Raw genomic sequence first — 26629 nt, 5'->3', positions numbered from 1 at the left:
CATTTTAACTTTAAGCTTAAAATCTAGTATTTTCTCATGTCATGGAAACATACCCATTTTTAAAGTCAGTTTTCATTCAATGAGTATTTATTAAGTGCTTACAATATACCAGATATATATCCTCAATTAAGAATCATTTGAATTCCAGAGGTACTTGAGTGGCTCAGTCAGTTAAGTGCCTGACTCTTGATTTCAGTTCAGGTCATGTTCTCAGGGTCATGAGATGGAGCCCCATCTCCCATCACTGGGCTCCACAGTACCCATTAGAGCCTGCTTAAGATTCTCCCTTTGCCCACTGGTATGTGCATATGCTCATGCTCTCTCGCTCTCTCAAAAAAAGAAAAAAAAAAAAAAAAAGAATCCTTGAATTCCAAACCCCAGATAAATATCTAAGGAGTATCTGAGAAATTCTGTTATCCTTAAATGAAGGGCAAAGCGTTATCAGAAGGAAATATAATTGCTTTAAAAACATATTTCTATTCAACTACATGAGCAATTTTCCAAATAATTACCTAATCACACAGTTTTCCAAAGTGTCATAAATGTAGATAAGCCTCTCTTTGACAAACCAAGCCAGCTGTATAGGCAGCAGATTAAAAACACACTACTAACTCTCCCTACCATGCTAGCACACTAAAGAAAACCCACTGAAATGATATTCCTGCTGAGTGACCAAGAAGAGCATCAGTCATTTGTTCTCACAGGTGTACAGCTGCACTCTCTGTCAAAACTGTCTCAAGTAACACTCTGTGTACTACTTTTACCTCAGATGATAAAAAGTAGATTGGCAAAGAGTACTTAAAAGCATCAATAGAAAGAAAACCCAACAGTTCTTGTGTCAGTGAAAGGCCTCTTCCTGCTTCTTGTCAAACATGTTTCTGTTTGATGTATTTCTTCAATGGTTCCAAGGAAATAATGAGGCAAATTAAAATCAATATAAAATCACAAATCAAAATACTATTCTAAGGTTGACAGAAAGACAGAGGTAAGAGTATTATTTCAAATCAAGGGGAAAAAAAAAAATCCATCACCGGCTCAATCTGTAATGCCTTGCTTTCTGAAGAGACTATGACTCATTCCTGCTGCTATTGCTAGGAAAGACAGGTTCAATCAGGAATGGAAAAACAGCCTTCAATTAGAAATTCATCGAATTTTGTCAGATCCAATAAGACATTCATGTTATTTCAAGGCGAAATGGTAGGTGTGCTTTTTATTTAGTGTGCATCTCTGTTGCTGGTATTTTTATTCTAAGCTACCTTCCTTAGCTGTTATTTTTCATTCTTTAGGGAGAAAAAAAGTGTGAAAAATAGGAGGATAAAGTCAAGGGAGACTTTTTGTTTATAAATCAAATGTGTAAATTTCAAAACACATTACCACTTTGAAAGATAGGTTGAATATCTATCATTTGAGAGTTAACCAGATTTGTGCACTTGAGCACTTGCAGTAAGAACATTTTCTACATTTCAATTGCAATCCTTTTATTTCTATAGGATAAAAGAAAACAAATGAAAGCAAGAAAGAATATGTCCTAGGTAGCAGAAGGTTGAAAGGCTTCATATCAAAGATAATCATGGTAATTTTACCTAAACTATCAAGGAATACCTGAACTCTCATAGGAGCTCAATATGCCATTGGGGTAAAAAGAAGCCATTTGGAAAGGGACCAATAATGAAGTACTGGGTCAAACATCAGCAACAGCTAATGGTATAAAAATCAAAATAAGGGCAATGTATGACAAGGCAGAATATGCTGGGATGAAAAAGTGGGAATGCAAACTCTTATGTTAAAAATGTTTCTCTAGCAATTTCATAAATCAGATGATATTACAGTTGATCCTGAAACAATGTAGAGCACATATCCTTAGGCAGTTGAAAATCCATGTGTTATTCTGGCTCTCCTTAATTTCACAATTACTACTTAAAAACTTAATTATCAATACTCCAAGGCTGACTACAAGCCTTATTGATAACATAACGAGTCAATGAACACATAATTTTGTACATTAGATATATTATATACCATATTGTTACAATAAAGTAAGCTAGAGAAAAAAAGTTAAGAAAATCTTAAGAGAAAATATAATTTAATCGGCTGGACTTAATAAAAAAAAATCCACATATAAGTGGACACTTGCAGTCAAACCTGTTGGCATTCAAACATGAAGTGGTCTTTTAAGAAAAGTGAATTACCAACACTTCACACTATGACAGAAACTACAGTGCTTCTCCCTTGTACCTACTGTAGGACTGAAAAATTTCTTATATAGATTCCACTGCTCCACAGAGTCAGCCATTGTCAAATGATGTTAATCTATAACATGGGACTTTATGGATCATTAAGACTAGTATTTTTCATTTTATGAAAGAGAAAACTTAAGTCTCTAAAAGTGGGAAACTTGAAAAGCACCCAGTAAATAAGATGAAGACAGCACTAAAGCCAAGTCATTCAACTACTGCTCTAATGCCCTTCTCTGTTATCCAGTGTCAAGGAAGAGAACACACATTTATTCATCCATGCATTTGGTTCCATAAATGGAACATTTCTAGCATTTGGAAGCTCTTGGAGTAGCTAATTGGTATCTGTTAAATTTTCATATATTCTACCGACAGTAAGTTAAGATAAAAAGAGTACATGACAGGGGTGCCTGAGTGGCTCAGTGGGTTAGAGCCTCTGCCTTCAGCTCAGGTCATGATCCCAGGGTCCTGGGATCGAGCCCCGCATCGGACTCTCTGCTCAGCAGGGAGCCTGCTTCCCCCTCTCTCCCTCTGCCTGCCTCTCTGCCTACTTGTGATCTCTGCCTGTCAAATAAATAAATAAAATATTAAAAAGAAAAAGAGTACATGACATAAATGTACCTGTCATACTATAGAATGTTTAATACAACTAAGCATTTATTATTATTAGTTCATACTACTTGAACAAGTAGGCAGGGTCTATGTAAGTGAGAAGATAACATATTAAAACAAACATGCCAGACCTAGGGCTATCCTAAGACCTTCTAAACATGGAAAACAGAGATGGCAAAAATTTTCCCTTTTACTCTATTTTCCCAACAGATATAGCCTGTTGGGTCCACACTAATGTTTTCAAAATCTAAATTAGTTGTTAAAATTTAAAACTTGAATTAAAGAAATATAACATTCTACTTTATTTTCATATATTGCAAGATGTAACAACACTAGTACTCCATTTTGTAATGGCAATAACTACCTAACCAGGTCAGGTATTCTATTGAGTCCCCAACAGAGGAAGGCCTGGACTGCAGGAATGTCAATGGAAATGGAAAAATAAGAAGAGTCACAAACAAAAGAGACATAAGACACATGAAAAAGAAATAGTAGGGGTGCTGGGTTGCTCAGTCGGTCAAGTATCTGCCTTCAGCTCAGGTCATGATCCCAGGGTCTGGGATCAAGTCTCAAGGTGGGCTCCTTGCTCAGCATGGAACTTGCTTCTCCCTCTGCTCCTTCCCCCATGCTTACTTCCTCTTCCTCACTCTCACACACACACTCTCTCTCTCTCTCAAATTAATAAATAAAATCTTTAAAAAGAAAAGAAAGAAATAGTACAAAGGCAAATATAAATTCTATGAACAATAACATTAAATATAAATAACATCACGTGGTTAACAGGTGAAGATTTTCAGAATGGGTTTAAAAATACCTGAACCAACTATAAGTTGTCTATAAGGAAAACCTCTTAGGTTTAAAGGCATAATAGATTGAAAGTTGAAGGATGGAAAAAGATATGTCATGTAAATGGTAAACAAAGGAGCTAGACTGGCATTACTAATATCAGACTTTAATACCTGAAGCCAAAAAATTTACTAGTAGAAAAATATTTCATAATGAAAATAATGGCCAATCCACCAGGAAAATATAATTACAAACATATACGTGCTTAACAATAAAGACTCAAAGTACATCAAGGAAAAATGACAGAACTGAAAGGAGAAACAGACAATTAAATAATAATATTTGGAGACAATATCCCTCTTTCCCAAGTGTAAGTAAAGAGAATTGGCAGAAGATCAACAAGATTTTTAACAACACTATGAACAAACTGAACCAAGAAATATCTGTAGAACATTCCATTCCAAAATAAAGAAATACATAGTTTTCTCAATTACAAATGGAAACATCTTCAAAGTTCAACTATAAGGGGTCTACAGGTCATATACACTATAGCCTATAGGCTAGAGCTATGAAAAGTAATAAAATAAGTTTCAAAAATGTAAAGGGACTAAAATCACAAAAACTATGTTCTCTGACCACAAAGGAATATGATTAGAAATTAAGAGTATGGGGCACCTGGGTGGCTCAGTGGGTTAAAGCCTCTGCTTTCTGCTCAGGTCATGATCCCAGGGTCCTAGGATCGAGCCCCGCATCAGGCTCTCTGCTCAGCGGGGAGACTGCTTCGCTGTCACTCTCTGCCTGCCTCTCTGCCTACTTGTGATCTCTGTCTGTCAAATAAATAAATAAAATCTTAAAAAAAAATTAAGAGTATGTGGAAAGTAAATAACATGACTATTAAAAAGAAAAGTGTTTAAAGAAGAAAGCAAAAGGGCAATTACTTTGATATGAACAAAAATGATGACACAATATGCAAAACCTAAAAGCACTAAAGCTTGGACAAAAACTAACAGCTGTCAATGCTTATAGTAAAAGAGAAGAAATATTTCAGATCAAACACCTAAAATTTTCATCCTAAGATACTGGAAAAGATGATCAAACTAAAACTAAATCTAGCAGAAGGGAAGAAATAATAAAGATTAAAGAGAAAATAAATGACATACAAGAAGATAAAAACAACCCCAAAAAATCAATTAAACCAAAAGTTGGTTCTTTGATAACATCCATAAAAGTCTATCTAGACTAACCAAGAAAAAAAATTTAAAGTCTATAATTAAGAAAATCTTAAAATTAAGAAAAGAGGGGAGAATCTCACCAAATTTACAGAATCTAAAAAATGATTATAAAGGAATACTATGAATCACTGTATGCCAACAAATTAGATAACCTATATGAAATGCACATATTTCTAAATTACTAAATTACTAAAACTGCTTTGAGAAGAAATAGAAAATCTGAATAGACTTACAAGTAAAGCAAATTAGAAATAAAGAAACTTCACACAAAGATGTCCATGAGCAGAAGGCTACCCTGCTAAATTTTACAAAATGTTTAATAAATTCTTTAGAAGAATACAAGAAGAGAGCACTCCCCAACCCTTTCTATGAGGCAACTATTATCCTAATGCCAAAACTAATCAAAGACATCCTGAGAAATGAAAACTGAAGATTAAAAATCCTTATGAAGTTGAACACAAAAAACTTCAACAAAATACTGACAAAACCAACACATAAAAAGATATAACCAAGATAAAACCAAGATATAAAAAGAACCTTTGACCTAATGGGTTTCTCAAGGAATCCAAAGTTGGTTCCACATATGAAAAACAATAAATGTAATAGGCCATATTAATATGATAATGGACAAAAGCAACATGATCATTTTATAGATGCATAGAAAGTATATGACCGAATGTAACACCATCCCGTGATAAAAACACTCAAGGAAGATGGAAGACAAATGCATTTTCTTAACCCGATTAAACAAGGATGTCTGCTCTTGGTCCTTCTGTTCATTATGGTAGTGGAGGTTCTAGCCAGGGCAATTAAGCAAAAATATGAAATAGAGTGCATCTAAACTGGAAAGGGAGAAGTCTCAATTTGCACACTACATGACCTTCTACACAGGAAACCCTATGGACTACTTCACTAAAAAACTAGTAGATGTAAAAAAAAATTAGCAAAGATAGAGAATCAATATATGAAAATCAGTTTTATTTGATACACTAGCAATGAACAATCTGAAATGAAATAAACACTTCCATTTAAAAACTTAATAAAAATAAAATGCCTAGGAACAAACTCAATAAAAAAAGTACTAGATTTGTACACTAAAAATTTCAAAACACCACAGAAGAATGAAAAGACCAAAGAAAAGACATCTCATATTCATAGATTAGAAGACTTAATATAATTAAGACAGTAATAGTTTCAAATTTATCTGCTGATTCTACACAAAACTCCAACAAAATTTTAGTTGATTTTATTTCAAGAATTAATAAGATGGCTTAAAAATGCATATGGAAATGCATTTTAAACAGCTAAAACAATCTTAAAAAAGAACATCAGAGAATTCACACTTCCTATAGGGAATATATCAAGAACTCTTATAACTTAAAAACATAACACAGATTTTTAAAAAATCACAAAGGATTCAAAGAGACACTTCTCTAAAGAAGAAATAAATACAAATGGCCAACAAGCACTTGAAATGATTCTCAGATCACTAGTGATCAGGTATGTGCAAATGAAAACCACAATGACATACTACTCCATGTTCACTAGGATGATTATAAATAGGTAATAACAAGTTGGCAAGAATATGAAGAAATAAGAACGCTCATACACTAATAGTGGGAAGGTAAAATGGTGTAGCCACTTTGGAAAGCAGTTCTATTGATCTTTCTCCCAAAAGTACATCACAGAGTTTCATTAGGACCTAGTAATTCCAATCCCAGGTATATGCCCAAGATAAATAGTACACACATGTTCAAAGGAGCATTATTCAGCATAGTAAAAAATGGAAATAGCCCCAATGTCCATTAGACGTTAATGAATAAAAGAAGTATTGTATATTCATATAATGTAGTATTATTGACCCATAGAAACAAATGAAGTAGTGGTACTTGTTACAACATAGATAAACCCTGAAGCATCATGCTAAGTGAAAGCCAGATGCAAAACTTTATATACTGTTTTATTCTATTTATGTACAATATTCAAAATAGGCAAATCCTTAGAGGTAGAGTATAGATTAATGGTTTCCAGGGGCTGAGGGAGGGGCAAATGTAGAGTGGCTACTAATGGACCCAGGGTTTCTTTTAGCTTTAAAAATGTTCTGGAACTGAACAGTGGTAGATAATATTTCACAACCTTGTGAATATTCTAAAAATCACGGAATTACACATTTTAAAAGGGTCCAGTTTATGGTATGTGAATGATATCTCAATTTAAAAAGGAAAACTTAAATTATTTTTATGTGAGTATCAGTATAATGCGTACATTGGCCTACATAAAAAAGGGGGGCTATTCGGAAACAGGTTACAAACTAGGTTAAAATTAAATCAACAGAGAAAATTAACAGAGAAACTCAATCTGGTAAATGGTAAACTGCATTATTTAGAAATTCAACATCAAGTTGAAGTAAAACACTAAGCAAATGAATACATGAAAAAGTAACAACCAGCCACAAAAAGAAATTTTTAAAGACTTTCCTGAAGCAACTATACTATAGCTTTCTATTAAATCCCAGAGCAATTGATCTCTGCTGCCCAACACGGGTCTCCTCTCTGTGAACAGAACTATGTTTCCCAATATGCACTACCATGCTGGATGGTCAACTGCTCAGGCCACAGTAGAACCAGGCACTTCTGGGATACTTGTAATCATCCTGTTCCATTCATACAGCTACTTCTCAAGTGTCAAAATTTGGAAACAGATGACTGCTCTGAGTATAAAATGAATGCAAAGGCCATAACAGCACAGTAGACATGCTCCTATAAATGAATTTTGCCTGAAAGAAGAAGTCAAATTATCACTCTTCGCAGATGATATGATACTATATGTGGAAAACCCAAAAGACTCCACTCCAAAACTGCTACAACTTATACAGGAATTCAGTAAAGTGTCAGGATATAAAATCAATGCACAGAAATCAGTTGCATTTCTCTACACCAACAGCAAGACAGAAGAAAGAGAAATTAAGGAGTCCATCCCATTTACAATTGCATCCAAAACCATAAGATACCTGGGAATAAACCTAACTAAAGAGACACAGAATCTATACTCAGAAAACTATAAAGTACTCATGAAAGAAATTGAGGAAGACACAAAGAAATGGAAAAATGTTCCATGATCCTGGATGGGAAGAATAAATATTGTGAAAATGTCTATGCTACCTAAAGCAATCTACACATTTAACGCAATTCCTATCAAAGTACCATCCATCTTTTTCAAAGAAATGGAACAAATAATGCTAAAATTTATATGGAACCAGAAAAGACCTCGAATAGCCAAAGGGATATTGAAAAAGAAAGCCAACGTTGGTGGCATCACAATTCCGGACTTCAAGCTCTATTACAAAGCTGTCATCATCAAGACAGCATGGTACTGGCACAAAAACAGACACATAGATCAATGGAACAGAATAGAGAGCCCAGAAATAGACCCTCAACTCTACAGTCAACTAATCTTTGACAAAGCAGGAAAGAATGTCCAATGGAAAAAAGACAGCCTCTTCAATAAATGGTGCTGGGAAAATTGGACAGCCACATGCAGAAAAATGAAATTGGACCATTTCCTTACACCACACACAAAAATAGACTCAAAATGGATGAAGGACCTCAATGTGCGAAAGGAATCCATCAAAATCCTTGAGGAGAACACAGGCAGCAACCTCTTCAACCTCTGCCGCAGCAACATCTTCCTTGGAACAACGCAAAAGGCAAGGGAAGCAAGGGAAAAAATGAACTATTGGGACTTCATCAAGATCAAAAGCTTTTGCACAGCAAAGGAAAGAGTTAACAAAATCAAAAGACAACTGACAGAATGGGAGAAGATATTTGCAAACGACATATCAGATAAAGGACTAGTGTCCAGAATCTATAAAGAACTTAGCAAACTCAACACCCAAAGAACAAATAATCCAATCAAGAAATGGGCAGAGGACATGAACAGACATTTCTGCAAAGAAGACATCCAGATGGCCAACAGACACATGAAAAAGTGCTCCATATCACTCGGCCTCAGGGAAATACAAATCAAAACCACAATGCAATATCACCTCACACCAGTCAGAATGGCTAAAATCAACAAGTCAGGAAATGACAGATGCTGGCGAGGATGCGGAGAAAGGGGAACCCTCCTCCACTGTTGGTGGGAATGCAAGCTGGTGCAGCCACTCTGGAAAGCAGCATGGAGATTCCTCAAAATGTTGAAAATAGAACTGCCCTATGACCCAGCAATTGCACTATTGGGTATTTACCCTAAAGATACAAACGTAGTGATCCAAAGGGGCACGTGCACCCGAATGTTTATAGCAGCAATGTCCACAATAGCCAAACTATGGAAAGAACCTAGATGTCCATCAACAGATGAATGGATCAAGAAGATGTGGTATATATACACAATGGAATACTATGCAGCCATCAAAAGAAATGAAATCTTGCCTTTTGCGACAACATGGATGGAACTAGAGTGTATCATGCTTAGCGAAATAAGTCAAGCAGAGAAAGACAACTATCATATGATCTCCCTGATATGAGGAAGTGGTGATGCAACATGGGGGCTTAAGTGGGTAGGAGAAGAATCAATGAAACAAGATGGGATTGGGAGGGTGACAAACCATAAGTGACTCTTAATCTCACAAAACAAACTGAGGGTTGCTGGGGGGAGGGGGTTTGGGAGAATGGGGTGGGATTATGGACATTGGGGAGGGTATGTGCTTGGGTGAGTGCTGTGAAGTGTGTAAACCTGGTGATTCACAGACCTGTACCCCTGGGGATAAAAATATATGTTTATAAAAAATAAAAAATTAAAAAAAATGAATTTTGCCTGTACACAGAGAGCTAAAAATAAATTTCTGATACCAACCCTAATAGTCTTCTCTTTAGAACATCTGTTATGCCTCTATTAGCTGTTTATAATCAAGCAAATACCTGCATAAATTTGGCCAACCAACTTTTTTGGTCAAACAACTTTTCTGCCTCTTTTTGGGCATATCTGATGTTTTTGAAAAATGTAATCTCAGTTGATCACAAATTTAATGGTTTCAATTCACATACCATAGATTACAACAGACAAGGACCATTCTGTTTAGTTATTTCTATTAAATTCTATTATTTAGTTATTTCTATTAAATTCTATTATTATTCTATTAATGATTAATGTGTCAGATAATGCCCTGTATTCCCAACATACTGGGAATACAATCAAGTCAGATATTGGGAATATGTTCAAGTCAGATCATACACTATGATAAAGTCAATGTTCTGCCTTCATCATTTTCTTAATTACCAATGCCAATGATGTTCATCTAAATTATGTTGTGAATTCAAACAAGATGATGTTAAGTATCTTCTTCCTAAGTGACATAATACCTTTTCCTTACCTTTGGTGTATCATTAATCATAATCAATATCAAGGATCACATAAAATTCAAATAACTAATAATAGAATCCAGCTCTAAACACATTTCATTCAAAATTAAGGGTATAAATTAATAAACCAACTAATGTTTTCCAAAGAGATAATTGTCAAAGGGAAAATTTATTTCCTAACATATACTACTATACTCTAATAACAGGGAAAATTGAGTATCATAACTTAGTACATAATTATTACATATGCCATAAAATAAAAAGTTTAATTTGATATAAGTAATGAAATTTATGGGTGTATAAAATTTGAACTTCTAAAGAATATTTTGAAAGAGAAATTCTCTATGCAATGGCTCCCACTGCATTCTAACAAACAGATCATGTCCCAGAATGATCCATTTTTTTTTTTAAGATTTTATTTATTTATTTGACAGAGATCACAAGTAGGCAGAGAGGCAGGCAGAGAGAGAGAGGGAAGCAGGCTCCCTGCTGAGCAGAAAGCCTGATGCGGTGCTCAATCCCAGGCTTGGGATCATGACATGAGCTGAAGGCAAAGATTTAACCCCCTGAGCCACCCAGGTGCCCCCAAAATGACCCATTCTTGATTCTGTCTTAAATATCCCATCAAAACATACATCAACTGAATATATTGTACATGGCATCTACTAATATGCAATCTAGCTTTATAGGAAATTTGAGTAACACTCAACTAAAGGTGCCATAATCAAATTTCTTTTGAAAAGGAAAAATCCAAAGGTGCTATTCTGTTGTCATACAAAATATACTTTTTACATTATTCGACATGTCCAATCTGCTTTGAAAACTTGCTGAAAATATTTTCCTTCTTCTGCGCAACTTGGATAGTATGGCACTTGAGCTAAGGATTCAGCTGAAGGGAACTGAGAATGCAAATGGGGGGACTTATTTTTCCTCAGGCTTGCTTGCCTATTACCATTCTCTGAGGTACACAGCTAGGCTGAATCAGAGTTGCCTCTCGGACTCAGAAACCTTAAGTTTAGAGCTGTCCCTTTTGTTAGTGCTGAAAGAGTCAGCTGAGCTATCCAATTCTCAGGTACAAAAGATCTCAGGTGGCTTTTAGGAGTCAACTGTTAAGTAATGGAAGAGAATTGGCAGAGACTTGTGGTTAAAAGAGCATGGAATAATATCTACCAACTAATAAATAACTAAATAAAATGTATATCCACACAATGGAATACTTTTTGCAATAAAAAATGAAGTCCGGATATATGCTACAACATGGGTCAACAGTGAAAATATTACACTAAGCGAAATAAGTCAGCCACAAAGACCACATATTGTCTGAGTCCATTTACAGGAAACGTCTATTATCAGCAAATCTAAAAGACAGAAAGTAGATTAGTGGTTGCCTTGGGTTGGCAGAGGGGAGATAATGAATTGGGGGAAAAGAACACTAACAGATAATGTGTACAAAGTTTTTTGTGGTAATAGATAAGTATAATTATTATTCACTTTGAATACACGTAAAACTACTAAATTAGACAGTTTACAAAGGTGAATTGTATGGTATGTAAATTATATCTCAACAAAGCTTTTTAATTTTTTTTTAAAAAGTAAGACCATGATTTTTTGTCATGACTCTATAGAGTTCTAGAATGATGGGAAAATTACCTAACTTTTCTAACCTTCAGTACCTTATCTGAAGGTAGAGATGATAACAGTTTCTATACTTCATTCTATTAAAGACTAAACAATTGTACTGTTTTACACAATAAATATGAGCCCTTATTATAGCTAAATAAAGCATCTTCCAGCGAGGTTCCTGAAAACCGATGGCTGCCCTATAGCAAACTTAGGTGTCAACACAAGGGTACTTCATTCTTCAAATTCCATTTACATGTTCATTCTTAAATATTAATGGGGCAAACACTGTATGCTTGGCATTACTAGGTACATATAAAACTCTAGATGGACTAATAAACTCAGGGAGGAGACATTCCAACATTTCACTAAATACTCATCCTTATTGGACAAAGCAACTAATATCTCCCCAGTGTCCACAGTAGGCAAAAATCATGGTCTCTTTGCCTTTGATGCACATGCAATGCGAAAATGGATAAAGATGGAAGAATTTATGATGGAAATAAATCTTAATTATAATGATTTCACTCTCATATTTACAGGCAGGAGGATTCATCCAAGAAAATAACATTGCATTCCAAAAATAAGTACTATAATGACCTTAGTTAAGGCACACCAATTAACTGAAACTAAGATTTCCCCATAATATGTTTTACTAATTTATAATTACATAACCAAACTATTCAATGATTTACAAAGTGAACATTAATAGTCCCTTCTTTCACCCTGCTTCTCCATAATATTTCTTGCAGAAAAGGCAACTATAAATAGGAATGAGTTCAGTTCCAACTTAGAATAAAATACATACACACTGGAATGATTAATAACTAGTGACTCCAATTGTAACCCTCTTATCAATTTCAAACTACGGTTTGATGTTATTTCATTATTTCTCTTAAGTAGATTGCAATCTGTAAAAAACTAGAAGTGAATTTTAAAGTTTACTTACACGGCTTTGAGATTTTTTTTTTTAAAGGACAGGCAGAGCCAGCCTGAGTCACAAGTATGGTGGCTTAAAGTACATATCCAATAGAAGTGCTTGTAGAAGCCAAAGTCTATTCCAGCCTGATGTCTGATACGAATGCTTATCACAGTGTGCCTGAGTCTGCCAAACTCAGACTTCACACTGCTGTTAAAAGACTCTGTATTATTCCCTAAATGACTTGCCTCCTCTTGCTGTGATTATGACTTCTGTTCAAGGCTGATAATCAAATTTCTTACAAATCAAAAGGAATAAAACATAAGGTAAAGCTGTTAAAAACCAGCTATCAACAAAAAGGTCAAAGCCTCCGGCATGAAAAGGAAAAAAAATTATCCTCTGGTCTGGGATCAGATTTATACTCGATATAGAGCAGAACCATTTACAGCCACAATTTTTTTAAACTAGTAATAAAGCATATTACAAGCTTTCTTAATTTAATTTTTTCTGGCATTTATTGTGTTTTATAAAATATCTAAATGTCAACCAGATTTATAAAAATGTATTTATAACTTAATAAATGGTTAAACAGATTATTCATGGACAGATATAATGCAGACCATAATAATCTAAATTGGTATGGATTTTTGTTTTCCTCCGAATCACAAAAGTAATCAGTGTTTGCTTATAAGGTTTTTTTTTTTAATTATTCACTAGTAATGGGTACTAAAATTATATCACTATGCATTTGAGATTTCAATATTACTATTGCACAGTTAACATTCAATACCAGAACATTTGGTAGATTTATATATTTCAATTTTCAATGAATTCAGTGAAGGGTCAAGGACATATCAAGGATGGCTTAGCTCAAATCCGGATTTAAGGAATAATACCAACGATATTTTGAAAATGATTATCCACTAAGTTGTTATTTTCTGCAGGTGAACCAAGCTCCTGTTTGAAAGCCACAAAACAGGCAATCCCTTCATGGTATTTTCAGGTTTCTCTGATAAAATATTTTATTTGAAAAAACAAAACAGGAAGTTCCACTGACTAAATGTACTCTGATTCTTTCTTCCCTGGGATAAATGTAAAGAGCAAACAGTTATAAATGAGAATGTCAGTTACACCATTTGGACTAAAAATAAACACTCACTTGTTGCTGCAATTTTCAAGGCTCCTGGCTTTAAGGAAGAAGTATTATTTAAGATAAAAATTTCAAAACATCTCCAAAAATTCTTTTTTGAGAATTTGGAGAACTTTACACAAACAAATCTGGCCTGCAGGTGTAGGTCCTAATAGTTTCACTGTTTCCACGGTTTTGCCTTTTGCATTATGTCATATAGTTGGAATTGCACAGTTTGGAGACTCTCCAGATTAATTTCTTTCATTAAGTAAAGCACATTTAAGGTTCCTCCATGTCTTTTCTTGGCTTGACAGTTTCTTTTTAGTGTTGAATAATATTCCATTGTCAGGTTGTACCAGTTTTTACTACTGAAGGACATCTTGGTTTCTTCCTAATTTTGGCAATTATGAAGAAAGTTGTTATAAACATTCATGTGCATTTTTTTGTGCAGACATAAGTTTTCAACAGCTTTGGGTAAATACCAGGGAGCATGACTGCTGGATTACTAGCTTTTTAAATATGAATTAAAATAATTTGATATTCATTCTCCATTAAGTTTTATAAGATAAAGTAAGAGACTGAGGAACCTAGAAACAGAGAAAGGGACAGCAGAAAAGGAGGAAGGAAAGAGAGGGAAGAGAACAAATTTTTAAATTCCTATTTGTTTCAAGGACATTTTGATATGTACAGAATGTAATTAGGAAACTACTTTCTCAGAATGCAAGGTTAATTAGATAATTAGTTGAGTTGAGCAATAGATGAGGTTCTGCATGTTAAAAAAATAATATTCTAATTCTATCTGAGGAATAACTACAGGGACAAAAGCCAGGTTTGAAAATAAGCCTGTTAAATACCAAGAAAAAGGTTAAGACTAGATTTTTATTTGACTGACAAGATGAAGGCAGTCCTGTCATTTAAAGTTTAAATTATACTTTTATAACTATTTTTAAACATAAAATGGGAAATAAATTTAAAGATGATTACTAATTACATTCTCTTTTAAGAATCAGCTAAGTGTATTCATTTATCTACAAAATTGCTGATTCACTCTATATCTATTTAATATTCACCTTATGCGGAGTGTTGCTGAAGCTGTTAAGTATACCTCTCTCAACATAACAACCAAAAATCAAAGGTCACTTGAAACTTAGATTCATGCGTAGATAGCCTGGAAATAAACATAATAACTAAGAAAAGTATATAGGATTTCTTAAATCCAAATAAATCAAAAATAAATAAAGTCTAAAAAAACAAAACTAGAAACAAAGTCTGTCCTACATTCTTTTTACATGTAAATTATAAAACATCCTATGTATTCTAATAGCTACAAATAATAGAAATTATTTGGTAAGTCACATTGAATTTGGAAAAATCCAAAGAATCTATTGAAAAGACATTATGGCTGATGTTTAAAGAGCTATTAAACTCAGTTAATAATGTGATTTACATCCAGATTTTGTCAATAGTAGTGTTAGGTGGTAAGGATTATCATAAAAGTTCTCTGAAACCTACAATGCATTTAAATTGAAAATAATTTCTACAACCAAAGGAATGAGGAAATAGTTTTATTTCCTTGTTTCTCTATCTAAACTTAAATTCCACTCAGTTCTTTAAAAAAAAAATACAGAAATGACATGGTTTAAAATAAACTGAACAGAACTTTTTCAATCCTAAGGCAAATATCTTCTAGAGAATTAAAAGGTTAATTTTCCTTTAAAGTCTAATCTTCCACTACATTGGAATTATAGGGCAAAAGGTGATAACAAACTAAACAAACACCACCTGCATATAAACTTGTCAGGTTCAACATCTATGTACCTTTTTACTTTTCTTTTTTTTTTTCTTTTTGCCTTCTGCCCTATAAAATTTCAAAACCCGTGTTGCCACTTCTATTAGACTAAACTTTGTTATGGTAAATTGGCAACTTTTTATTTATGTTCCCTGAGACAAATCAGGAAATTCTTCCTAGGCAGAACCATTCAAACTTGGCTCCTACTTTTAGTCTTCAAATATTTATTACTTTTAAATGATGGTAAATCAAAGTGGTATCAGTATTTTTTTTGACAAATGTTAATGCTCTTTAATAATGTCCAAAGAATGAGAGACACCCTACATTTAACAAGCATTTGAACAATATTTTCAGTAAAGAAAACTTTGGGTGGTGTGGTAACCTGAAAAAGGACAGTTACTTTTCACTCCCTTTACAGCCTAAACTCATAGCTCCTCACACTATCCCTCAAACTGTTGGAGTCTTGTTCTGGTTATCTGGTATCCTTCCATCTGTGCGGGCCTTGCAAAAAACACTGCACTAGATAACAAAATACCTTATATGCTGTTATTTGGAGCCCTGCTTAGCCACCATAAGAACAAACAAGTGTAATTGGTGTGGTGGTGAGAGATGTGTGTCTTAGTCTCCACCACTAACTGAAGCAAGTCAGCCATTACAAACAGAACTATGTGACCATCAGCGCATCCAAGGCCAGAGAAAACAAAGTTGAGTACAGATCAAATGGGTAATACTCAGATTTGTAAACCAAATAAATGTTCATTGTTTTAGGCCACCTGGTTTACAGGTTTATAATACTGTAACAGATGACTGGCACAAACTCAAGACTAAGAAAACTAAGAAGACTGCCTAGAGTTTTGTTTTGTTTTTTAAGTTCTTTGTAATTATTTATTTATTTATTTATTTATTTGAGAAAGAGTGCATGCATGCACATGTGCACATGGAGGGGAGTGGAAGGAGAGCAAGGGTGAGTCCTAAGCAGACTCTGCACTGAGAACAGAGCCATACTCAATCTCATGACCCTGAGATCAGGACCTGAGCTGAAACCAAGAATCAGTCATTTAAACAACTGCACTACTGAGGCACCCCTTCAATTTTTTAACTTTTTTAAAGATTTATTTATCTATTTGAGAATGAGAGAATGTTGCCTATACTTCCACTGAATATTTAGGTTAACCAGATTATTTGATTATAATTAATATTTTATAAAGATTTTAAAATGAAAAGGTTTAATTAAATAAATTGTTAACTCCTGTTGACCTTAAAGAGATACAGTCTTATATATGTAAACCATAGAATAAACCAATAGAATAACCATACTATTCCTAATAATAACAGCATAAATATGTAAAATGTTTAATGTATGCTAAGAAATCTGATTCATTTAATATCAAAACAACCCTATGAAATACTGCTATATTATAACCTAGATGAAAAGAGTATTACAAAGAAAAGTTAAGTAACTTATCCTAAATCATATGGCTTCTAAGTAGTAAAGACAGGATTCAAATCCAAGCAATAAAGACTATTCCATTTTGCCTCTCAACAATAGGAATAATGACAATATTTTGGGTTCTTTCATAGTAATAGGTAGCATTTATTGAATGATTAGCATGTGTTTAGCACTGTGCTAAATTTCTCTCACTCCTCATAGGAAAAAATTAAGATTTTACTACTAATACTTCCATTTTTAAGTGGATAACAAAGACACAGATATATGAAGCAACAGCTTCCTGTGTCTTGATCCCACTGTCCTGGGTCTGAGTGCCACACCGGGCTCCCTGCTCAGCTCATGTGAGCACATGCTCACTGTCTCTCTCTCTCTCTCTCTCTCTCCCTTTACCACAAAAATAAACAAAATCTTAAAAGAAAAAAAGGAAAGAAAGAAACAAAGAAAGAAGGAAACCACAATCCAATACCATTACACAATCACTAAAATAGCTAGTATTGAAAAAACAAAAAACAACCTGACAATACCACATGTTAGTGAGGATGTAAGAGCAAATGTAGCTCTCATGATTTGTTGGTGTCAATGTAAAATCATACCATGAATTTGGGATATAGCTCGGTAGTTTCTAATGAATATGTTCACATCCTTACCCTATCCTTTAGCAATTATATTCCTAAAGAAACAAGTACATATGTCCACAAAAAGACTTGTACCAGATATTCATAAGTTTTATTTATAACAGTCCCCAAATGGAAACATCCAAAATGTCCATCAATGAGGCAATGGAAAAATACACTGTGCATACCCATATAATAGAATATTCTGAGAAATTTTAGAAGATCAAATTGCCCATACATGGAATAACATGCATTACATTTTATAAATTTTACGAATTAACATGCATTTGAAAATGTTAAGCAAAAGAAGGTAGGTAAAGACTAATATGTAATACATATTTACACTTATAAGAAATTATACAACACATGGGAATATTCTAAGGAAGAGTAAGCCAGAAATGAGGTTAACTGGGTGTAGAGGAGACACATGAGAACTTTATGGAATGATGTAGATAGTCTGTATCTTTTTTTTTTTTTAAAGATTTTATTTATTTATTTGACAGAGAGAGATCACAAGCAGGCAGAAAGGTAGGCAGAGAGAGAGAGAAGGAAGCAGGCTCCCCGCTGAGCAGAGAACCCAATGCGGGGCTCGATCCCAGAACCCTGAGATCATGACCCGAGCCGAAGGCAGCGGCTTAACCCACTGAGCCACCCAGGCACCCCGATAGTCTGTATCTTTATCTGAGTGGTAGGCAAATGGGTATCTAAAAGTCAAAACAATTCTACTTAATTGAATGAATCATACGATTCCATTAGTATCTTAAGTTTTTCTCTGGAAATTCTGTTCATTACAGTAAGAATAAACTCAACAAAGCTCACATTGAAATTCACACCTGTGTAAAGGAAAATGAATTATTTCCTCCATTCTCATCTGTGTGAAGTCAGAAATATATATATATATATATATATATATATATATATATATTTAGATTCTATTTATTTATTTGACAGAGAGAGAAATCACAAGCAGGCAGAGAGGCAGGCAGAGAGAGAGAGGGGGGAAGCAGGCTTGCCGCTGAGCAGAGAGCCCGACGCGGGACTCGATCCCAGGACCCTGGGATCATGACCCAAGCCGAAGGCAGTGGCTCAACCCACTGAGTATTACCCTAGAGAGCATTCTCAAGCACTGGTAACAGAATTTTAAGCAGAGTGTTGATTCTGCCTTCCCATCAATATTCCTATCTTTAACATGGCTCTTAAGATCCAGGGTAGTAGTAGTAGTCTAGCTCATCTCTTCCCAATTCTGATTGAACTGATTTCAGTCACACTGATATCTACCATTCTCTTGGATATATCATTCATTTGTTCACTTACTAATGTTTCATATATAGTCTTCCACTCTCTCTGTCTCTCTCTCTCTCTTTCCTAGACCTCAGAAAGTACTTGGCTCAGAGGTCAAATCTCAAGAGAACCACTGATAATATAAAAAATACTAATGATGAAAGTCTAAAGCCCTGAAAACTATATTGCAAAATTTCTAAAATGAGGTAGTTTTAATTTTCAAAGCAAACATCCAAATAAAACTGTTTTATAATGAAATATTTTTAGTAAGTTATTTAGCCACTACTGTGACTTATACACCTATGTTATTCTTATAAAAGGAGAAAGTAGAACACAATTACAAGGAGGACAAAAACTGATGATAGTCACAATAGGCCCCTAAATTAACTCACAGTCTGGTCGTCATTGTCTTATCTCCTTTATATTTACATACGGTGAGAGGCAGTATTTGGACATTGGCAAGGAGTTACCCAAAGTCCAAAATCCCACATGTATTTTTTTTTTTCAAAGATTTTATTTATTTATTTGTCAGAGAGAGAGAAGCGAGAGCGAGCACAGGCAGACAGAGTGGAAGGCAGAGTCAGAGGGAGAAGCAGGCTCCCTGTGGAGCAAGGAGCCCAATGTGGGACTCAATCCCAGGACGCTGGGATCATGACCTGAGCCGAAGGCAGCTGCTCAACCAACTGAGCCAACCAGGCGTCCCATCCCACATGTATTTTAAAGGACTAGAAAGATCATTATATTTAACTTCCCTCAACCCAGTATATGTTCCATAAATATTGACATATCAAAACAAATGTCTTTCTGACAATATCATTATTAACAACAGCATTCAATGATGTCACAGAATTGCCAGGCACAATGCTCTGTGCTTTACATATATGATCCATGTAATTCTTACACTAACCCTTTTATGTAGGTGTAATTACTTTCCTTATTTCATAGATGGGAATATTAAGAGAAGAAAAGTAAGGTAACTTGCCTAGGATATCGCTAAGCAATGAAAAACATGGGTCTAACCCAGGCTCATGTTTATGCCACAGCCTCACATGACATTTAATCAACTCATATTTAAGGGACTTGGTCTTCAATCCTCCCCCCTACCCAACTCTACCTAGGCATTCACCAGTTTGTCCTCTATTGTTCCCATTTCCTGTTGTCCCTTCTTCAGATCAGAAGAGGATCTGAGTCAATTTAACATAAAATGTCTGAAATTATCAGAGAATACAGAGAGACCCCTTACTGAGAGAGTCTGTTTGTACCAATTGGGATCTCCCAACTGAGATCCTAGTCCTGTTGCTGGGCTTTTTTTCTCATCATTTTCATCCTCTTCACCTGCTTCCTCCTGCACTACCTTCTACCTGTCATAACAGATCACTTTTGGTAGATTGTGCTAACTGCCATCTCCACTATTAGTCTTTGTTCTTTTTTGCAGTTTCACCACTCTCATCTAATTTTATCCATGATTAAAAATCAAATTTCAACACATTAAAAAAATGGATGTCACTGGCCCATCAATGTGTAGATTTTTTTCTTACAGGAGTTTGAACTTGGGTAAAACTAGACAAAAGGTAACTTACCTTTTTCTTTTTGTATCTTTATAAGAAGCTTATAATATAAAATATATTATATAATAATATATTAAGTTTATATATAAAAGCTATTTAAAACTAGAATATATTATCTTATAAATTAGTGAATTCCCTTTGAGTCCATATTGAGAACATGCTTCTCAGGAATATGGGGCTAAGGTCCATTTTAGCTCGACTAAAAGATATTTGAGATCTTTCTAGACCTAACATGATTCTGCACACCTTCAACCCAACTACTTAGCTTTAATACCTGGATGGATGGCCCTCATGTAACCATTTCCCTTGGAATTTCTAGTTTCTGTACCTTCCATACATTATTGAATGAACTTAAAATACTTAAAATGAGAATAACTTTAACTACGTTCCTATTTCTATACTTATCTAACATTTACCAACTATTTTCCAACAACAATAAATGAGTTGTTTCCCTTCATTCTAGTTTTCAGACTCCTACTTCTCTTATTATCCTTCCATTTCTATGAGGACAGATGCTTGGTGATATATTTTCCATTTTATCCTTAGAATATAGCTTAATCTATTCCACTAGAAACAGAAAATAATTGAAAATCTCACGTGGTGCAATCTATCTCAGTTTCCTCCCTTCCTTATTTGCCTTTCAACTCCATACCACTTTATTTCTACTAACATGTACTCTGATTTATTTCCCAATTCTGCTGTCAATTTTCTTACTGCAATATGAAATATCATTGTTTCTGTCAAAATGCCATCAGTGTCGGAACTCCTCTATTCTTCATATTTCTTTATACAATTAACACAATCAAAATGAAATCTTAATTCTCAATTTATTCATTTTAAAATTTACTAAGAAAAATTATTAGCTTTTTAATCATGCAGTATAATCTAAGCATCAGGAGATGAATATAAAGAGCTTGGTAAGTTCACTAAGACAAAAACCCAGTTATCATAAAACAGATTATTTCAAATTTTAGATTTATAAATATGTTGTAAAACACAATTTTCCCCCACACATTACATTCTAGTGCTATAATGGATAGAGTATCATAAAGTCCCTCAGTTGTTCAAGTTTTTGAACTTATATTTAATCTCAAGGCTGTAAATGGCTTTAAATGTAATCTGGTTCAACTACCGTTCAAATGACAAAATCATCTCCACAATAACCTTGCTAGGTCAAAGTCCAGTCTCTGAACAAAGAGGTCCACTGAGAGAATATACCAAAAATTTCCTTTGGGAAACGTTTGATCCAACTATGGACACTGTTACATAACATTATTACAATTATGGTTCCTCATTCTTTCATAAGAAATCCTTTTCCTGCATACAAATAACAAACCATAATCTGCATTGATAGCCCCTCTAGCATTTATATATAAAGGTGCCATTCTTGAATCTTAACTCATTCCAACTAAACCATCCTTATTTTCTTCAAACGTTTCTCATGATATTGTGATTAATCTTCTCTCCCCATCACTCTAATTCATTTATGTCCCTTCCAAATATCAAATATACCTATAAAATATTAAATATTATCTCTTGAATAATCCAAAATATTTACACCTTCCACTATGTCCCATGAATAAAACACTCTAACATAAATGAATTTATTACCAAGTTAACCATAAAACATCCTATCCATATATTAATCATATATTTTGACCATAGGTTCATCTAACCTAAACATCATTTAATACATTTTAGGACAGCTGCCCTATTTACAAATTGCAATTTTGATCTGTTTCCTGTTTATATATGGGTGTATAAAATCTTTGTTTATTAACTATATTTTTAAGCTAATTGTACCCTTTATCAGTGTGATTGTAGTATTTTCCTTTAATGTTAACAATACTTTTATGTAGTTACTATAAATATGAAGAAAGGGAAGTGCTCAATTTTCTTGTCAGTAAAACTGATGTCTAGACCAAACATATCAAATACAAGTTTACAATATTTTAAAAACTCTTAATACATATATGTGCGTACATATATTTATCTATGTATAGACAGATAAATAGAGAAAGGTAGGACAGAGATACATAGATACAGATACATCAAATCTAATGTAATTTAATTTTTTAAATTACTAATAGAATTCAAGAAGATATGATACTTTGTCTTAACAATGGCAGATAAAAGAGAAAAAAAACAAAATTATTGAGGACATAGCTAATCAGTACTTTAATTAATTGCAGATAAATATGCAAATTGATAAAAATTTCCTAGTGGAATTTATAAATATTAAAAGTATAAAATATAGTTATTATTTGAATCATCAATTCTGCTCAAAGAATTTATCCTCAAGAGAGAAAATGTTAAATAAACTGTGTTCATCCATAAATGGAATAATATCTGGCTATTAAAATAATGGAGAATAATATTTCCTGACACAGAAGATGTTCATGTTATAAAACTAAATGTGAAACACAAGCCATAAAAAGTTTGAAAAATATATAATCATTTATGTGACTACATACACACAGGAAAAACAAATCTAGAAGGGAAAAAAATGGAATTGGTTATATCTCTTGGCATTCGAATTATAGATGACTAATTACCTTTGTTCTGCTTATCTAGATTTTTCTAGTTTTCATTTGTAATATATACTGTTTGTGTAAAACAGAATAGGAAAAAGAATGATATTTTTAATATGAGGAAGTCCTCCTTTGGTTCTCTCTCCTATGTCACTCATATGTTTATCAGAGAAGTATACTTAGATTATAAGAAAGGAGGTGTAATACAGGAGAGGAATGAGGCAGGAAGAAAGCTGTGAGGCATCCTAATACCCTGATATAATTTTATATTTTTCTACTTCAATAATTTTAATATGTATCATTTAAGAAATTCTGGTGTGACAGAATAATCAATTGCAAAGCCACTATACAGACTTATCAATGGTAATTAAACCACATAAACCATTTTGGCTACCCAGTCCATACATCAAATTTACAGATTAGTAATTCCTTAATTATGAAGTATGTATTTTTTTACTCATCTTGCTATAGCTTAACTAGGTCTTATCCTAACAACTACAAACTTCATAAGCTACTTGTTTGCTAAGTTACCACTACCTTCTAATTCCTTATTCTGCCTGTGCCACAAGAAAATAATAACCTCATTTTATGTAGATTAAACCATTTTCATTTTTTATTTGTATTATTTATTGGTCCTCTGGATACCATTGACAACACATCATGTTAGATAAACTGTCAAAAACCATATACATAAGAAAATAAAAACTTTTCTCTTACCTATAACATAATAACTGATGAAAAATTCATGTATTTTTTATATGTGACATAATCTGTGGTATAATCTGAACCACTTTAATATTAGTAATTTCTTATAATATCCATTGTGCTATTATTTTGTATTTTATATAACTCTTCCATATAATCAGAAAAAATTTTATTATTGTTAAAAATGAACACCCTCAGAGACGATGCTGGTTCACTTTAGTACCTCTATTACAGGAATTCAATTTCAAAAACTATGTAAGTAAATTGTTATGCAATAGAAAATTACAGTAGTGTATGAGAGAGAAAATTATTTTCTCCTAAGTTCCTAGCTGAGACCCCCTGTAATAAATAACAGATAAACAAGAGAAAAATCAAATAGTTTACTAACAAGAGTATCTCCTGGTAGTTACCCAGGGAAAACTGAGTAACTTAAAGAGGTGGCTTAGAACTTCAGTATATACAGCATCTTCAACAAAAAGAATGATAAATGTGGAGAAATGAAAGGACAAAGAAAAATACTAGGTAGGTAAGCCAACAGTAGATAAGGCATAGTTGGTAAAGATTTTTATGTCTATTCCTCCAGAACCATCTCCAGGTTGCTAAGTTCTAATGTTTTCTCAGGGAATTAACTTCTGCCTGTTCTAATAGAGAGGGGACAGAAGACACCTTCGAAACTTAATGTCCTGCTTTTAGGCAAATAGGAGAGGAGTTTTTGTTATAAATCCTTCTTTTTACCTTTAGCTCAAAATAATCTTTATGCAAAAGTGGCATATTCAGCTATCCTTTAGTAGTATGATTATAAAAAAGACCCCTACCTTGATATCCCATTATAAATTCTTTGCAACTACACCTTTCATAATAACTTAGTTCATTTTAAGCAATTATAATAAGTTTTGTACAAATAAGATTAATGAAAATATGGTAAAGGTATTTAAAAAAAAAAAAACCCACCTTCCAGAAAGGTTGTAAGGATTAATGGGAAAATTATTTTAAGATATCCAAAAAGTATACAGCTGTCCCCAACACCAAAACAAGCTAAGTCTTCATATGTACATTACAGACTGCCCTAAATCAAAATATATTTGCAAAGGACAACTGGTTCAGCATTCTCACAACAACAACAACAACAACAACAAAAAGTTTATAACCTCTTAACTTTTACATATTTCCTGAAATGGTTTCCTTTACTACTTCAAGCCTATAGGCATCATACTAATTTCTTCCTAAACTCTTTCCTCATTTTCTTTCTTTCCTGCTGCCTCAATCTCATACAGCAATCCATCACCCTAACCCATTTCCTTCTTTGAGTACTTATTCTATTTACCTTCCTTTCCTTTCCTTTCTCACATTGCCAACATGCCCATACTATTTCAGTCTGTTTTTAGTCTTGCATTTGCATTGGCAAATAGCAAGAGATGAACTAGATAAGTAAGAAGCAGATTTCAGGCCAGGCAAAGGGGCAGAGAGCACACAAACATCAAATGAGCATATGAAAAATTCATAAAGGGAAATATGCTTTCTTAGCTTTTGTAGATTAAAAAAAAAAGAAGAAGAAGAAAAGAAAAAAAGTTCTAATGGCCTTCCCGAAGCAGAAATGCCAAAGTTGTAGGAAAACTGAACTTTACAGAACTAAACCAAAAAATAATGATTGTAAGCTATTTCAATTATATATAAGGAATGAATGACGGGGCCCAATGCACAACTGACAAACCATTCTGGATAGAAAAAGGAGTTAACGTGGGATGAAACCTCTTACTGCTCATGTTTTCTTCTCATCCACACCACGGATAATAAGTTCTATGCATTCTTCCCAAACAATTTAAAATAGAACCTCTCCAATGAAACCCTTCTTTACATCCATTTCAGGTATGCAGTATCAATTCTCTATCTTCTGTCCGTTCCTCGTACGAGTACTTGCTACACCATGAGTCTCTTTCAGTGAGATTTGTGAATTCAATACTCTAGCCACCATCCCATCAATGACTATTTACCTGCCTTTCTTTTACAGGGGAAGACAGTCCATTTGTGGAAATTGGGACACTCAGTATTGTAAAGGTCTGTAATAAGTGTTTCTTATCTAAAAACATACTACATTTAGTATTATCATTTTGTAACTACTCATCCATGTTTATCACTTCTCCTAAAATCTCAACTTTTGCACTTTATTATTTTTTTAAAGATTTTATTTATTTATTTGACAGGCAGAGATTACAAGCAGGCAGAGAGGCAGGCAGAGAGAGAGAGGAGGAAGCAGGCTCTCTGCCAAGCAGAGAGCCCAATGCGGGGCTCAATCCCAGGACCCTGAGATCACCCTGAACCGAAGGCAGAGGCTTAACCCACTGAGCCACTCAGGCGCCCCACTGCACTTTTTTTTTAAAAATTAAGATCTTATTTATTTATTTAGCAGAGAGAAAGAGATCACAAGTTGGGAGAGAGGCAGGCAGAGAGACAGGGGAAGCAGGATCCCTGCTGAACAGAGAGCCCGATATGGGGCTTGATCCTAGGACCCTGAGATCATGACCTGAGCCAAAGGCAGAAGCTTAACCCACTGAGCTACCCAGGCGCCCCAATTAATGCACTTCTTAATGTCAATGCATTTCTACTAATTCTACTGGCGTTTTAAATATCCTCTATTTAATATATTATCTTTTTCATTTTTATGGAGATAAATTCACATCACATAAAATTTACCACTAAAGCATTTTGAACTGTACAATTAAGTGTTTTTATATACTCACAAGCTTGTGCATCCATCTCCACTATATAATTTCAGAACATTTTTACCACTTCCAAAATAAA

The 26629-nt window shown here is 33.9% G+C and overlaps 1 protein-coding gene across 6 annotated transcripts in view; it reads right to left on the bottom strand.

The window, feature by feature from the left end:
• Positions 1-26629, bottom strand: part of LOC132011507 (contactin-4) — a 941143-nt gene that overhangs the window by 746089 nt on the left and 168425 nt on the right. The window lies entirely within an intron of this gene.

This window comes from Mustela nigripes, chromosome 2, assembly GCF_022355385.1.
Source record: "Mustela nigripes isolate SB6536 chromosome 2, MUSNIG.SB6536, whole genome shotgun sequence".
Classification (NCBI taxonomy): domain Eukaryota; kingdom Metazoa; phylum Chordata; class Mammalia; order Carnivora; family Mustelidae; genus Mustela; species Mustela nigripes.
This window is presented reverse-complemented; position numbering and strand designations above follow the sequence as displayed.